The following is a 17,933-nucleotide window of genomic DNA, read 5'->3' as shown; positions in this document are numbered from 1 at the left end:
TTTGAAGAGAAACTTTGAAGACCAGGAGACAAAACCCAGTTCCAAACTGGCACAGAGATCTGTAATATTACAGCTGGGCTGCGGCCAGATGTATTTGACTGGGGTTGGTGTTGCTTGATGCCACTCCACCTGAGGAAAGAGGACGGAGTTATGCTGTAACAAGATTGGCAGGCTGTGTTTGTTTCCACATGGCTTCACATGATTGAACCATGATTGATGGTCAGCAAATCACACAGGAAGCCCCCTGGCCCATCTCTCCACCCAGCCTCGAACCCAGCAGAACAGGTTCTCTGCCCCTGTGTGACCAGTCATTTCTCCTGATAGATTCTGGTCTACACAGTCAGTCAGTCAGTCAGTCTCTGTTGGTCCATCCATCTGTCACTTTGGTCCAAAGCAAGATATTGCAACAACTACTGGCTAGATTGACATGAAATTTAGTATGAATATTAATGGTCCCCAGAGGATAATTCCTCTTGACTTGAATGCATTTTGACCCCTGACCATTCTTCAGGCCAAGATTTTCCCCTGATCAGCAAATTGTCCATGACAAAGTATCTCAAAATCAATATCTGGATTGCCCTGAAGAGTTTGATTTTTGTCATTCTTTTCTGAATACTTATGCATATGTTTTATAATTATATAAGTGTGTTTGGGCATGGCTGCCATGCACTAATTAAGACACATACCGTATAATCGCAGCATCTTCGGCAGAGCCATAGCTACACTTGAGGACACCAAGGTCATATCCTCTGTGGCATTTCTGTGAATTTGGGAGGCGGTTTAACAACAAAAGGAGGAGTTCAATTCTCCAATCACACTTATATCACACAAGCTGGATTTCCTAAAGGTGGTTCAGATATTTTTAATACTAAATATCTCTTGATCTCACAGATTTAGTATTACATACTTTGCAATGTAGAGAAGGCTTTGAAACAACATTTAGACCATAATGTGGGGAGATTAAATGTACAGAACATAATGAACAGTAAAATGAATAAATAAAATAGAACATTTTGTGGTTTTCTTTAAATACTAATATAATGACCCTGGTTTGATTCTGGCTGGGGACCTTCGTTACATGGCATCCCTCTTGCACTTTCCCCGTGTTTCTGTCCACTCCACTGTCTGCTAATGCATATATTACATCAGACAAAACTTCCCACATATACAACAAAAACTTTTAATTTTTAATTACAATTTGTGTGAAATGTATTAATATTATAATATAATATATCACATAACATGATCGTATCATGTGATGCTATTTCACCTGAGATCAGTAAACAATTATATAGAATTGTCATCAAAGCCTATAGTTTGTACGTGTGTGTGTGTGTGTTTGTGATAAAAATAGCTTTATTATTTTGAAATTTCAGTCGTCAGTTTGTCAAATTTGTACTCTCGCTGTTCACTTTGTGTCTCTTGTGTATGGCTGTGTTCTTCTGCGCATGTGTGCGTGTGTATCCATACATATAAACCCTGTAAAGACAAAGAATGATGAGCCTTAAAGATTATCCCCAGCCGGAACACAATCCTCTTTGGAGGTGCTGAGCAGCGGGGGCGTTTCTGAGCCTGGGTGCTGTCTAGACGCTGCAGCTCTGCGTGCAGGAACGTGCTGTACTGAGCCAGGCAGCTGCACACACTGATGCAAGGAATCATAGCTGATTCACACTGTCTCACCTCTGAAGTCACACAGACACACTCACAGAAATGGATATGTGCAGTTTTTCTTTCCATAGACCTATTTTAAGCAGCGCTGTCAATGCGGGGGGGGGCTTGCACTGTCTCCTAAAACGTGTCCCCTCGTCCCCAGTTCATCCTCCATCATTCACAGGATCTTTAATCATCATGGCTACTACGTCATTTCCACTCCCCAGACTCTGCTCAGAGCAACGACCCATAGTACTCACTGTACTCAGGAATGTGGTAACCTAGCAACGGGGCTGGAGAGACAGATCACTGCCTTGGGTCGGTGATGGGCGACCGTGCCTCGTCTGCTGCTAGAGGTAAATCCTGCCTCTCAAGGGCATATGTGATGTCACCCTCTAAGGTTTATCAGCGGCCCTTCATGTACTTGAATGTAAATGCTTTTGCCATTATAACCGCAATATCGCTGGTTCGATTCCGGCTGCGGACCTTTGTTGCATGTCAGACTTGCTCTCATTGTTTCCTTTCTCTATCTCTGCTGTCACAGTTCAATAAAGACAAAATGCCAAAAATATTTTTTTTAAATAAAACCAACAATGAATGTATCCTACTAACCAAAGCCTGATATATCTTATTCCTGTGTGCCATGAAGCGTCATTGTTAACTATTAAAAGTACATAAATTAGCCACACTGTTGTACTGGCTCACATGTTCCTTCATTAATGAGTTTATTTTGACTCAGTCCCACGTAGCACCATATATGTATTCATTGGCAGCTGAAAATAGTCCCCAACAAAAGCTCTGTTTATCCCTGTTTGAGTAACGTTTGCTAAAAACTACAGTGCCCAGTTGTTTTAGTAAATAATTTAGCCTTATTTAAAAATGAAATATATACTAATGTGTTGTTGGTTTTGTGCTTTTAATGAGATTTGTTGGGTTTTTTTGGCATTTCTGGATTTACTGATTTTTTGCATCAATATGTTAAAGATTTAGATATATATTAGGTATATACAGTCACTAGATTGGACTTCATCTGCATCTGGTTATTATAAACAGAAAATGTACTATATCGTTATATAAAATAACATATACCATAATAAAAAAATGTATACATATCACTGTTGGGATTCAGATAGGGCAGGTTGGGTTATTAGCAAAATGTCAAAGATAGTTATGAATATTAATAAAAGTATTAACATTATGAAAATTATTCATATGGATTAATAACTACGGGGCACCACCCTGGGATCAGGGACCAATAACCAAACATGAAAAACAGTCTCAAAGGTGGCTGTCCACCTAAAATGCTGATATTTAAAGTACTATCTTACATTAATAAGGGTGGACAGTGAAGGGTGAATCCGAGCACTGACCGTCACAACCAGCTGTTATCACAACATGTACACACAACAACCACAGGCTCTTTAAAAAGTTCTTTAAAAAGGTACAATAGAGTTTCACAACTACTATCATCTATTCTAAACACAAGAAGCATACAACAATCAGCAAGCATGTAAAGTGTGTGTGTGTGTGTGAGTAAAGTACAACAGATCTCAAATGCCGTGGTAAGACAACAGCTGTCCCTTTAGCACACAGGAACCCGGCAGCGAACTTTCATTCAACAACTGAGTTACTGGACTTTGGTCTGATAAAGCTATTAGCTTCCACGGTGGCTACAACTAACGCAGATGACGGTCCGGCGTGGCGGAGTCCTCTCAGACTCGGATGCTGACATACGACCCGTACTCTCTGCTTGTATAGAGGTGATGATGTCATGGCCGGAGCGCCAGGATTCCCTGCGCTCCTGTGGCGGCTCGTCCAGTAGGAATCCAGGGTTTGGATTCAACTGAAATCTCGCGCTCAGGTGTCAATTAAAGGCTGCTGGAGATTTGGCGCCGTTTCTATGAGTTCAGGCTCTTGGTTTCCTAAGGTCCTCTGTTCTTTGTTCTCCACACATGTCGGGGCCCAACAGAGCCCACCCCTAGCTAAGATGTAACTTGACATGTAGTAAAAAATCTTATCATAAAAGCAAGTCTGTGAAAGTTTTAGTAAGCACTAATTTAAAAATGAAATAATAGTCTAATAAAATCCCATTGCAAGAACTGCATGGTTATTGCACTAAAACACATCGTGCAGAAATTAATACAGTTCAAAGATTACATTTTTGCTTCCTGTAGTGACAGTATGTTAAATAGACACCAGAGAAGTAAGGTTAAATGTAAAAGTTACAGCCTCGGTGGCAAGAAGGCATAAAGCTCTGCTTTTTTTTTTCATCTGCAAGGTAGAGGAAGTTACTACAGCACAGAGCAGTATGGCATCAAACTCATTTATCCTGTCTGTATAGGCCATGAAGAACGCATGTGGCTGTTGGGTAATAAAACATGCACCTGCTGTGTGTGGAAAGCCATAATGGCTTAATATGTCAAATCAAAGTAAGCTCTATTTTTCATCTGCTGTAGGAGGCTGTGCAGAAAGGGTGGAGTCAAACCCATGACACGTGCCACAGCCTCGTTTGACTCCAGGTCGGCTCGTTCGTTGAAGTGAAACTGTGAGGATGAAATGCAGAGAGTTGGAGCAGGACACACAGGCCTCTTGGCCTATTTAGAGAATGACTGGTCGACTTGGCATAAGACACTTCATCAGCTAAACTGCCGTCCTCCGAATGGAAGAACTGAGTGGTTAGTTTCTGCATTTGGGGGCTGAGCCATATTATTACACAGCTCTCCTACAACATTGTTCTCAGTGGGGTGAATGGAAACTTAACACCCTTCAAGGTGTATTTCAGGCATTTAACCACATCCTGCCAGCAGTCATACATTGATGATGCTGAGATACCGTAGCTCTGAGTGTGCACTGGGGGGGTTCAGCAGAGTGTTGCACCTTCTTCACATCTGCAGGAAGGTGCAGCACCCACAAGCTGAAATGCACAGTTGGAACCACTTTTGTTGTTTGTCAGTTTTGACATTTAGTTTTTGTTTCATAAGGGCATTTCCTTTTGGCATTTGGCCCCTTTAGCATTGTAATTGTGAACCTGAGGCCTATGACCCCAGTATGAAGCAAGCCCCTACATTTATTTCTATATAAAGCATGTGCCTAGACATGCTCATCAGTGTCTGCACAGCCTCTTTTCTAATAATATGTCATTTGAATACAGTATGTGACCCTGACACCACTGGAAATTGCAGCAGTGCATTCTAACAATGGTTTATTTCCTCCTGTTTCGAGTGGAGCGTGCAATCAGCCTCGCAGCATCCTCGGGAGATGGTCAGTAATGTGAGGATTCCTTGCAGAAGGGCTCAAATGGTTCAAACGGCAATGACAGCTAATGCTTTGACTTGCTTTTTAGCCACAGTTATCTACACCTATGATTAGGTTTTATTGTGGTGCTTGGAAAATGTTGCAGTGGCATTTTTGCACCATACTTTCCAAAAATCACATTACAAAAATAATAATAATAATTATGTGGCCAGTCATGTGACAACTCTTTCATGGGTCTGTTTTAGTGGTGAATTTAGAGTGTCTGTTCTGAGAGTGCACGCTCTGCCACGGTGACTGACGACCCAGCTCTGCAAACCACTTTAGCTGCTACTGCTGGAAACATACAGTAAGATCTATCACTAACCCACTATGGAGGGTTTAACACAACATACCTGGGTATAGGTTTAGTCACTGTCATGTCAGTGAGTAAGAGAGAACACTAATATGATAATGTCAGATTTTTTACCTTTATTGATCATCATATACATTACAGAACATTATTTCCTTCATGGTATCATTGTATTAACTTAGCACTATATTCTGACTTTATTAACCTGATTAGATTGTGTATCTAAACTTTATGAGATGATATGAACTGAAGTGATACTTTTGCATTTTGTAACTATGGAAACTTTAGAAGTGACTCACGCTGTGGCCAGAAGTTTGAAACAGTCAGCCTTGCTTAAATAAAACGGGCTCTCCTTACCATTATTAGCAAATCTGAAGGACAAATGTGAAACATCCTGTTCCCAGCAGTGTGACGAGTGTCTGGCGAAGACAAATACGCACCTGAAAATGTCAAGCTATCCCTCTAAGGGTGCTTATAAAGTGACTCTGAAGGTGTCTCCTCCATTCTGTGCTCATGTGCTACTTTGTTCCAGCCCACCGGTGCTGCCGGCCAGCTGTACGCCAGGCTGATCAACATGCAGCAGCTCAGTGGGTGAAGTGAATCACGCGCACACAGTAAATACATAAATAGTATACTTACTTACCCAATGTACTAAAACAGACAGATAAATGTTATTATCTATCTGTCAGAGAATGCTTGTCATTTGTGTAGTCATAGCAGTGTAAATGATTCAGTCACATATGCAACTAAATTTGAAACTAAATTTAAAGTTAAAGTTTTCCTGTCTTGTACCACAGAAGAAAAGCACTTGAATGAAATCGAAAGATAAGTGATGGTTTCCTCCGAGGATCAGTTGAATATTTCGATGAGAAGAGCAGAGGCAGCATCTTGTTTTGGTTGATTCATCCAGAGCCCAGGGGAAGGAAAGAGTGTGGGGGCTGCCAGGTCAAGTCCTGGACACAGCTGCATTATTAACAGAAGGTCAGCTGTCAGCACACGTCTGCAGGGCTCACATCAAGCAGCTCACTCCATTCTACGCCTCTGGCTGACATGTTTGTAACCTTGTAGGCCATTTAATGAAGGTTCACAAGCCTTCTAGCTTCCACGTTTTTTTTTTTTGTTCCAATAAAACAGCCAGACCACGAGGGGCACATAACACACAGAGTATCTGGAATAATTATTACCTTGCCATAAAAAGATATATAAGATATATTGGGCGAGAGCCTGCACACATTGACCTGAAAAATGTACAGGGCTGCAACAAAAAATACACTAATCTACACATTATTTCTTTTGTTGATTTGATGATACTGTTTATTTTGTGTGAGCAACAGTCAAAAAACCCAAAGGAATTAAGTTCCTCATGTCCAGTCTCTCATAAGATTAGTTAGCTAGAGTTAGCCAAACAACAAAAACAAAACAAAATATACTGTTGTCTGGTGCTGGTGTCTGTACTATTGGCCAACATCTCTAGTACATAAAGAACAATCTACTTTAGCATTAGTTGACTGCGCTAATTTCCAGCCCCATGCTTTAGCTAGACCAAAGTTAAGTGCTGAACAACTGCTAATGCTAGCGGATATAAACAATAGTCCGAATCCTTCAGTTATACTTTTAAAGACCCAACAAAATAAAAATACATATTCTAATCCTGTGTCATCAATCAAAATACTTCTCTTTTCGCTTCCTAAAACATTTGTCAAATATTTTTATGCACTCTGGTATATATATATATATATATACATTTATCAAATCAAATCAAAATGTCATGAACGCTTTGATCAAATCTCTCTCGTAATTACACTCCGGCCATATTACATTTCAGTCAGAAATACATTACAGGAGCTAAAGACGCTCTAACTTCCATTTCACTGTGACTTTAAGCACATCACTCGTCCCTACAGTTTTACTGAGGAGAATGGTTGGCTAACTACTGGGCTAATCCCATTGGAGTAATAGTAGTCTGGACTCACACAGGCTAACAACTCATGCTCAGCAGTTGTAGTGCTGAGCCGCTGTCTGCCTTCTCTATCTGCACCTCAGAGGATCATTAGGTATCCACGGTCATCCTCCTCCAGCTCCTACCAGTATTGCTGCTGTTGTTGCTGCTGCTGACACTGAGCTGCCCTGACACAATGGTGTCACCGCTGGCCCCGCCCAACTTGAATTTGACTGACAGTGAGGACAGAGGCTTGCTCCCTTCTATGCACTACGGAGAGAGGATCATGGGGAGCAGAAATGGTTGAGGCCTGTGTTGTTGTGATCCGGGCTCAGCCAGCAGGAAGAAATCTAGACCAGCATGTGGCCTCTCTGCTTCCCCCAGCAGAACCACAGATGAGCTGGACAGCAGGAGAAAGGGTTGTTCTAGTTTTGACAGCTCACAGCTCATAATTCCAACCGACTGCTGACTGAAATGAACCATAAACATCAGTGTATTTTAAAAAAACAGGAGATACATTAATACCCAAACTTGACTGCCTCCCATCTTCTTTGTGCTTTATGGTTGTTTACAGGCTCAGGTAGCGCACAAAGGCCTTTATCATCTCCACACTGGGAGGTGACCTGTACACTCTGAGGAGCTCACACTGAGAGGGATGAAAGTGGGATTGAGTCTGAGTCTGTGATTTTTAATGAAGGGGGTTGTCGCATCCTCAGGCAGACCTCCTGTGAGGACACGTGCTGTTAAAAAAAAGAGATGTGAAAACAAGATAATCTAGCCCAGATCCTTAGCTTTATAGACTCTACTCTACCCAGCTTCTTTGAAATAAACTGAAACCTCGCAGTGCAGGAGCTAGCCTTTGAATTGCAGGAATGCTTACTTAAGGCCAAAATGGAGAGCTTAACTCTTCAATGTTGACCTTGGGGAGGCCAGTAGCAGCGACTCATGTCTGGTGAGGTCCACCTTATTGAAGTCTTACAGTGTTTTTGCAGTGCTCTGGCGTTTAAAAAGACAATCTTCCTAAATTGGCAGAAATATCTCTTTTATTTCCACTTATTTTAACATTTCCTCCTTTACTGACATTGTCCCAAGGTCATAAATCATTTCCTAGAGTTGTAACAGAGTTGTTTTCAGGCCATCTAAAAATAGCCATGTCCAAGTTTTCCTTTTCAATCCCAGCCGGCTGATTCTTAGTAAGTGTCTCTGGTCAGATGTGTGTATTTCCTTTTCGCTTACCACAGCAAAGCCTGGTTCCCTGGAAAAGGGAGGCCACTTTGTTTCATTGTGGTTAGGCTGGCCTGGTGGAGGCAGCCCTGGAGACAGCAGGAGTGTTTTGAGGAGGCAGGCATCACAGCTGCTGCAGCAGTGGTGTCGTGTCGGCAGCGTTTCCTCTGTGATGTGCTAGGTGACCTCAATGACCCCGCGGCATGAAGCCAGGTCTGCCTGAACGAGGGCTGCCCTCAGAAGGTATAAGCCAGAACACTGGTCTAGGAGAATCATCCCTTTATTTAATACCCAAAAAATGTATAAGAATTATACGTGTTGTAAAATGCAAATGTTGTATTAACATGTGTGTTAAGTCGTACATGATTAGTGTCACTTTTACATGTCATATACAGTGTAATATACAGTATATATGTATATGTATACAGAAACTATAAACTGTTGCTGTTTATATACAAAGCAGTAACTGTACAATATTTACAAAATATTTGACTCATATACTTATTTTTGTATGTGGTCTCTCACTACATGTACAGCATGTGAGACCCAAATTGTGACCCAAATGGCATTATTATTTTAATGTATGCATGTTTTGACATGCAAATTCAAAACCGTAAACTTTTGCATTTTTTCCTCACAATGTGCAAGGAAGAGCGCCGAGTCCAAAGACACACTCTGCAGACACTCTGCACTCAGCTGACACGCACAGTTTAAAAAGGTTGCATCTAACCTTATCAGTCACTGATTTAATGCCACCAGGTGAGCACACTAAGTTACCCTAATCAAACACACCCAAGATGTTGCGTAAAAGAACAAAAGTCATAACTAAGTGGCCAATCAAAGATAGAGTTCCATCATCGTGGTTACCTTGCGCATTAGCGTTCTGGCTGGCATGAGCCACTTGGCATCATAGCACATCGTAGTAAGCTAGATCAATATTGAAATATCATATCAATAAATTGGTCTCTACCGGATTACTATGTTGCAAAATGGCATGCAGTTTATGAAAGAAATGATGCTGTGCAGCAGAAGTGTGTGTGTGTGTGTGTGTGTGTGTACAGTCAGGACGGTTGTTACCGGTGTTACACCTTTTTCTAACATAACCTGTAACCTCACATAATGTTGTAGCTAACTCTTGGCCATGGAAATAACACTAGGTTACTATTGAAGGTAACCAGTTAACCAGGCATGCTAGCCTTAGAGTCTGGTTTATCTTTTCCTGTATTCTGTCCCTTCTCTCTTGTTCCTCATCTTTTTCCTAAACACGGTCTCCTCATCTTTGAACAATGATTAATGATCTACCTTCACAGCGGGCTATAGATGTGATGAGAGTTGAGGACACAGTTCAGCCAAGTGATTGGACACTGAGTCTGAATCTATTTTATACAGTCTATGGCCTGAATAAATGTTATGGTTGAACTGATCGGTCAACTGTAATAACCTAGCTTTCTGTCAGAATGCTGCTGCCATGTTTATACCTGATCAGATGCATACAGTAACTTGCAGATGTGATTATACAGGTTGCTGGCTGCATGCATGCACTCATAGCTTGTGTGCATATGAATAAATAAAAGAGGAAGCAATGGAGAGAGGATGTGTTTGTGTGTTGCATTTGATGCATTTTGATCTGTCTGTGTGTTTGTTGTGTGAGTGGCTAACCTTGACTGGCACAGGCCTCCTCCCCCCGTGGGATGCTGCATGACACTGGCAGGACGGCATGGTGGGAGTGCAGAGACGAGGCTTTCCCCTGGCAGAGAAAGGGGCGCAGCATGTGACACCCGAAGCCCATCATTAGCCTGCTCTGTTTGTCAAGTGTCAGGGCACTTGCTGCTCCCCTGCTCGTCTTCCTGTCTATCCTTTTCATCACCCACCACCTTCCCTTCCGCCCCCTGTCGGCTCTCTCTTTCAGTTCCCTTTCACTCTCCCCCCTCTCATCTTTGCAGAATTGTTGTAATTCAGCCACATTGGAGGGTTTTCACCTTCCGAAAAGTTCAATTTTTGTCCACAGAGTATTTTCCCAAAAGTCTTGATGATCCCCAAGACTTTTGGGAAAATACTCTTTGGGAAAATAAACTGACGAGACAAAAGTTCAACTTTTTGGAAGGTGTGTGTCCCATTACATCTGGTGTAAAAGTAACACCGCATTTCAGAAAAAGAACATCATACCAACAGTAAAATGTGGTGGTAGTGTGATGGTCTGGGGCTGATTTGCTGCTTCAGGACCTGGAAGACTTGCTGTGATAAATGGAACCATGAATTCTGCTGTCTACCAAAACCTCCTGAAGGAGAATGTCCGGCCATCTGTTCGTGACCGCAAGCTGAAGCAAACTTGGGTTCTGCAGCAGGACAATGATCCAAATCACACCAGCAAGTCCACCTCTGAATGGCTGAAGAAGAACAAAATGAAGACTTTGGAGTGGCCTAGTCAAAGTCCTGACCTGAATCCTATTGAGATGCTGTGGCATGACCTTAAAAAGGCAGTTCATGCTCGAAAACCCTCCAATGTGGCTGAATTACAACAATTCTGCAAAGATGAGAGGGCCAAAATTCCTCCACAGCGCTGTAAAAGACTCATTGCAAGTTATCGCAAACGCTTGATTGCAGTTGTTGCTGCTAAGGGTGGCCCAACCAGTTATTAGGTTTAGGGGGCAATCACTATTTCACACAGGGCCATGTAGGTTTAACCTAACAACCTTCATTTAAAAACTGCATTTTGTGTTTACTTGTGTTATCTTTGAATAATATTTAAATTTGTTTGATGATCTGAAACATTTAAGTGTGACAAACATGCAAAAAAATAAGAAATCAGGAAGGGGGCAAACACTTTTTCACACCACTGTAAGTATTTCATGATGTGCTGTCTGTACTACAACAGGGTGAGAAACAGCAGGTTTGATTGCATTATCAGTGGTCATGCTGGCTGAGCAGGGAAAAGAAGGCCCTTGTAGACCTAGGAGTAGTAGAAAATAGGTGGTGCTGGGAGCTTTGTGTTGTGACATTCTGACTACTTGTGGGTGGCACCACACAGTTGTCATAAAAGCCTCCTCCATTTTGGACTCTGTGGTTCTCTCTGTTCCCTCAAAGGTCAGCCCTGTCGAGACAGTTCACAACTCATCAACAGCTTTCAAAGTTTGTAAATTACAGTTACAAACACTACTACACTGGGCCATACTAAGGTAAATTCCAGATAGATATGAACAGATATGAACAATGTCTGGCAGTCAGCACTTTGATATAAATTTTGAAAGCAACATGAGACAACTAACAAAGTTACAGAGAGGCCAAATCATCTGTGCTGCAAAATGGAATATGACAAGACCAATAAAGTTGAAAACTATGACAACTGTATACTGTAACACAGACTGCATTGACAAAGCGATACCACGGTCAAATGTTGATATGAGCAGTGGCAGGGACGTGCACAGACCTTTTTGATGGGCTGTTGCTCTAACCTGAAAAAAGGCCAACCCCCTTTTTTCAAGCTCGTTTAACCTTCACACTGCCATCTGTCAGTTTGATTGTAAAAGACCTGTATGGTGATCACACTGTTTCAACATGCCACAATGGCCCTTCATTTAATTATTTGTTATAGACAGCCGAAGCTATGTAAAGCATTCAGACTTTGAAGAAACATTTTTAAACCAAAAAAGTGAAGACAACAATATTCAAACTCCAAACATAAACTCTTTGAACTCAGATGATTATGAGTTGATATTGTGTACATCATGTAAAGTAAACATTTTAAAGTAGATTTTGCAAATTCAAGCCATTGGAAAGTTCATATACTTCACTGTATCATCCAAAACCAAGTTTTGATTGTACGCATATCTCATATCTCCATGAATGAATACCACAGAATGTCTAGATTTACATAATAAACACTTCTGTCTATGAAATTTCCAGAGACAATAATATATAGACAGTCCAGGCAACGTGCTATCATTCTTTTCAATTCAATTCATTTCATTTCTATAGTGCTTTTACAAAGCGTTTGCCACAAAGACACTTTATGGACATACATACAATTTAGAATTGTATGTATGTATTGTATTTATTGCACTTGCCATGTGTAAAGTGAGTCTGTTTCCAGCAGCATAGTTTAAAATGGTAAAGATGTGTGGTATATTAAATGTGTCCTTGGCAAGGGTACATGCTCCCACATGTATGTCCCAATCTGTGTAAAACAAATTAGTAGTCCTCTCCACCCATCCTGTTTCCATTCTCCTGGAGCCGGAGGTGTTTCATTCAGACAGACACAAGCCCTCCAATGACCAAAGGGATGGAAAAAGCCTTCCCTGAGGGTTTCATACAACAGTGTGCCCTCCTCTTTCACCAACTACCCAGAGCCCCCTCCTTCCTCTCCTGCTTGTAATGAACCCTGCCCCATCACCTCCCCATCAAATATAAATGCAGCGTCTACCTCAACGGCTGCCCCCAAACGCCTTGACATACCTTCAGCTCTGCACAACCAGCCCATGAATTATTCACCCAGAGTGGCACGTGGGCGTGCCTCTGGCAGACCCCCCAACACCCTTCTTTATCCCCTTGTCTTTTCTTAGACATGGAGCACAGGTGGACAGCACCTTATTTCACATTGAGTTAATTATTTTTCATCCCATTTACTCCTTTAATCACGCTCTTTACATGTTCAGATGCTTTAGGTCTTCGGCTCAAATTAAAGAACCTAATGAATTTTGTTATATGAATAGCCTTTTGTGTTAACTAATTATAGATCTGACTCCACTACTGGTCATGTCCTGCTCTGTAATTGGATTTTCCCAGCGGGTTCATTGATTTTATGTTGAAAGTGGCTGAAACATTGGAGGAGGTACTAGGTCTGATAAAAATCAAGAGAGGATACCGAAAGCAGTATGCAAGCCGACAAAAGGAGATTCATGTTTCCTTATATGAAAATGTATTCATTTTAGAGACCCTTTGCAAGGATTAATGAAACTATGCTATGAACTGCCTTAGTTTTGGTTGTCGCGTTAGTCACCTTTAGAGCTGTTTCCTGCAGCCCTCGGGGATGAGGAGCAAGAGACTTGAGGAGTAAACAGCAAAAAAGCCCCTACGGCAAGCAGGTGGCGGCTTTTTCTGCAAAGGAGGAATAATTAATCAGCAGAGAGGGCGCTACGTAAAAGAAGGGAAGGAAGGGGGGTTGCAGCACCCGCTAAAACCAGGCATTATAAAAAAACATCAAATGATAAAAAAGTGTGACGCAGAGTCACAGCAGAGAGAGAGAGAGAGAGAGAGAGGGAGGGAGTGTGTGAATATGGACAGAAGTGTTGACATGATATAAAAACTTTCTTTGATCATGAAGCCTAAAGTTACTTAAATTCTGTGGTTTATTAGTAAAGTGTATGAACTACACTGCAGACTGGGGTCTCTGTTGACAGTGATGTTGACTGTGTAGTTGCTGTGGCGGTGTTCAAGTTTGCTGTCTGCTGTAGTGTAAAACGTTGGTTACTATTAGATATAAGTTATCCTGGCCATTTAAATTAATACAAAAAATATGAATATCAAGCACCATTTAGTATGATGTTATTATATAGATGACCTTCTCTCAGCACCACCAACTTCTCTGGAAGGGGGAAATAAAGAGATAAAAGAGCCTTCAGTTCAAAGAGAGCAGTCAGTGATGAGCATGGCCCATCCTGGGCCTGCAGAAGGCTGTGGAGAAAGCAGACGGACTAACAGGGCTTATAACTGTCACGGCTGTCTTTGGACTGAAGTAGATTGCATTTCACATGAATCCAGTAATCTGATTGCTAAAATGGTTGTTCTAATTGATTAGAGTTGGTCAGAAAAACACAGTAATTGAATTACAGAATGTGGTATTTGTTGGATTATTGTGGGGGAAGAAGAAAGGACTTTGACCGGGATATTTCAAACACAAACATGGTTTTAATGCTTGTCAAATGAAGTTGTTCTCTCAAGGCTTGAGGCGGACCAACACCTTACTGAGCTACTTTATGTTGCTTTTTCCTTTCATCTGTCATGTGTATATAGGGCTACTTTTTGGGACCAACTAAAATGTGTCTGTAGTATCAAAAACTGTCAAGTACCAAAGGCTGGGATCAAATGTCTGGTCAGATTCATGATCTTTACCTATTCTTTAATGACATAGTTCCTGATTTAAATCAAAATCCAGGGACACATATGTCAAGGAATTGCCATTTATAGCAAATGGTTATAGAGTTTGATTTAACAGACAAGGCTCTGCTCTTTCTAATATTTATATACTGATTATCAGACTGAATTACCATTCACTTTCACTTCATTTATTCACCCTGATACCATGCTCATGTTAGCTAATTTATGTTTGGGAAGGGGGTTATTTTGTTTTGTTTTGCCCTGATCAATCAGTAGCATGTGATGTAGTTTATAATTTAAGGGTTGTCATTTCACTTGTCACCATTTTTGTGCCCATTCTTTTGTCGCTATTTTTCATGGGTGTAGCTAAGTAGGTAGCTACCTGGCAATGTAGGGAGATGTCCCAATTCTCTTATTTGTGTCCCACCTCCAAAGCTGATTGGTTGATTGTTTCTCCAAATGGGACCTGTTTGAATCTTGAAAAAACAGTGATGTGGGCGATGTTTAGAGGTCTGGAATTTAAACAAAATTTCAGAAGTAAACTTATTGTAATGTCAGTGTAATAGCATGATGTGCCATTTCCTTAATTAGGCCTGTAATGTTAAAAGGTAATATCTATGTTTTGAAAGTAACCTTCTTATTTAGGGGGTTTCTGGCTCGTGGGGCTGCATCTGTCTCTGTCAGCAGAGAATACTAGAATAGCACAATAGAATAACAATACTCCAACTGGGCCTCTGGTAGCAGCAGAGAGTCATTACTGCTTGATGTGTAATGTCACTCTGGGTGGCAGCAGTGCCTCCACACTGCTTTACATATTACAGTGGTGTGTGTGTGTGTGTGTGTGTGTGTGTGTGTGTGTGTTTGACTGTATGTGTACATGGATGAGTGCATTTACACATATATGTGTTTATGTCACTGTCATCACTTATGATCTGCCCCTAATCAGAATCAAAAATTCATCAAAACCACCTACATCCAGCTCCATATGACCAGCTGTAATGCTAAGCCATATCTTTCCCTGAAAATAGGCTTGATCCGTCGTCACGTCACCCCTCCTCCAAAAATTAGCATTTAAAAACTGCACAGGAACAGCTTTCCATCTGGCTTAGAGGGATCAATACATTTGTTTTCCTTGCAAAAGCCGATTCAGTCTGCCTCTGCCCGTCACGGGTTACATAAAGAGTCAGAAAGCAGAGCAGTTTGTGGTCTCAGTCGGTGCTGCTGTCTGCTGTGAGCATATACGATTAGAGATGCTCTGCAGTCTTGCACTGAGCGTAGCATTGCTGCTGCCCCCCTGCCTGCCCTGCGTCCTGTCACATAGGATTACAGCGCCCGCTGACAGAGTCGTTGTGGCGTGTGCTGCTGCACCGCTGCTTCACGTGTGAGCCAGCCATTTTGCTCTGCCGACGGGTTTGATGCCAGGTCGTTGACATGGGTCAAACAAAGTCAATTACAAGGAGCACGAAGGTGATATTGCAGTCATCCTAATCCCCTTTGCATTTACTTAAAGGTCCGATATGTACAATTTAGTGGCATCTAGCGTTGAAATTGCAGTTTGCAACCATTTGAATACTGCTCAGATCATCCTCCTGTTCCAAGCGTGTAGGAGAAACTATGGTGGCTGCGAAACTCCCGAAAAAAATCAAATGGACCAGTCTAGAGCCAGTGATTGGTTTGTCCATTCTGGGCTACTGTAGAAACATGGCGGTGCAACATGGCGGCCTCCGTGGAAGGGGACCCGCACCCTCTGGAGATATAAACGGCTTATTCTAAGGTAACAAAAACATAACGATTCTTATTTTCAGGTGATTATATACTAATGAAAATATACTTAGAAATATTATATTGCATTTCTGCCAATAGCTCCTCCTAAATGTTACATACTGGATCTTTAATGCAGCTGTCAGCACAGAGGTTGTGTCTTTATCCATAAGACACTTTATGTGTGTAGTGTTTCCCTGCGCTGCACTTCTGTTGAATCACCAGCAATGACATTTTAGGATTTTGAAAACCAAAATTGGGATCACAAACACTTTTTCTACTCTCTCATAATTCAAAGCAGTTGACATTTAGTTACCTAGATCATGCAATTTAAAGCAAACACTTAAAAGATGCTAACAATAAAAACAAGACACAGAATGGACATATAAAATTACACAAAGAGAGAAGACAGGGCATTCGATTTCAAAGGCTCGTCCTTGGCATAGACCTGTTATCTTGTTTGGTTTAAAAAAAAACACAAATAATACGGTAACATTTCTCTCCTTCCAACACCCCACTTCCTGTGACAACCTCTGATTGTGCTGACAGGCATTTCAGCCTCTGTGTGCACCAGCATGCCATCTCAGGGATCAGTCTGTAAATATGTTGAAAGAGAGTGGTCACGGTTTGTCAGTCAGTATGAGGCTGCTGTTCTAATTGGTAGAGAAGAGGGTTTCTCTCAATGGCTGCACTGGCATCAACAAAGACCCAGGTCTAAAGGTAGCCACTGATCATTTTGTGCATGCTGTAATCTTGACACAAAAATCTGCATTGAATGTCAACAAGACTACAAGGTTAAAGATTTGCTTGCTGGTCCTAGACGTTGCAGTGTTCATTACAATTATCAGTATGGAAAGAACAACATATAAATGATTTTTCTGTTCTCAGTAAAGATGCTAAAAATGAGTAAAACCTGGTTATGATCAGGTTTTTGAAGTGTTCACGTTATATTTTGTCAGTGATGGAAGAAATATTCAGATCCTTTGTTGAAGTAAAAGTAGAAATACCGCAGTGTAAAAATAATGTAAAAGGTCCTGCCTGGAAAATGTTACTGAAGTAAAAGTATGAGTATGTACTTGAAGTATCAAAAGTTAAATTACTCAATGCATAAATGGCCTTTGTGAGTGTTGTTTATTATTAAATATTATATTATTGGATTGTTATTACTGATTAATTAATGTGTAAACAGAATATTGCAGTTGTAGTTGGACGAGTTAATTTAAAGTAATTTATTTACTGTTTATTCTGTAACAATGCATCGTATTTTATGAGCTTAAAATATATTTTGTATGCAATAATTTGTAAAGTCACTAGTTACTATAGCTGTCAAGAAAATGTAGGATAATAATAAGGCATAATAATGCCTCCGAAACGAAGTGGAGTAGAAGTATAAAATGGCATGAAATGGAAGTACTCAAGTAAAGTACAAGTACCTCAAGTTTGTACTTACGTACAGTACTTGACAAAATGTACTTAGTTACTTTCCACCACTGTATATTGCACATGTAAGCGTCCTATCCTGGTTTTCAGAAACCTGAATATGCTACATTACATTGTAGTTGTGTAAGTCATGGAGTTTCTAAACTAGAAAGGGTTCATCCTCTGGGTTGCACAAATGTGCTCAGTAAATTTCATGTCAGCCTGCCCATTAGATTAGATTAG

General features: G+C 41.1%; 1 protein-coding gene across 5 annotated transcripts in view; it reads left to right on the top strand.

The window, feature by feature from the left end:
- The window catches only part of fynb (FYN proto-oncogene, Src family tyrosine kinase b), a 90,307-nt gene that overhangs the window by 27,482 nt on the left and 44,892 nt on the right, over window positions 1–17,933 (top strand). Inside the window, exon 1 of one of the 5 annotated variants that reach the window (XM_044168491.1) lies at window positions 5,846–5,868. The exons of the other annotated variants lie outside the window; for them this stretch is intronic. The gene's annotated coding sequence lies outside the window, so the exon portion shown is untranslated. Of the gene's footprint in view, window positions 1–5,845; window positions 5,869–17,933 lie in introns of those variants that run through there. 5 annotated transcript variants of the gene reach the window in all.

Source organism: Siniperca chuatsi, linkage group LG16 (genome assembly GCF_020085105.1).
Source record: "Siniperca chuatsi isolate FFG_IHB_CAS linkage group LG16, ASM2008510v1, whole genome shotgun sequence".
Taxonomy (NCBI): domain Eukaryota; kingdom Metazoa; phylum Chordata; class Actinopteri; order Centrarchiformes; family Sinipercidae; genus Siniperca; species Siniperca chuatsi.
This window is presented reverse-complemented; position numbering and strand designations above follow the sequence as displayed.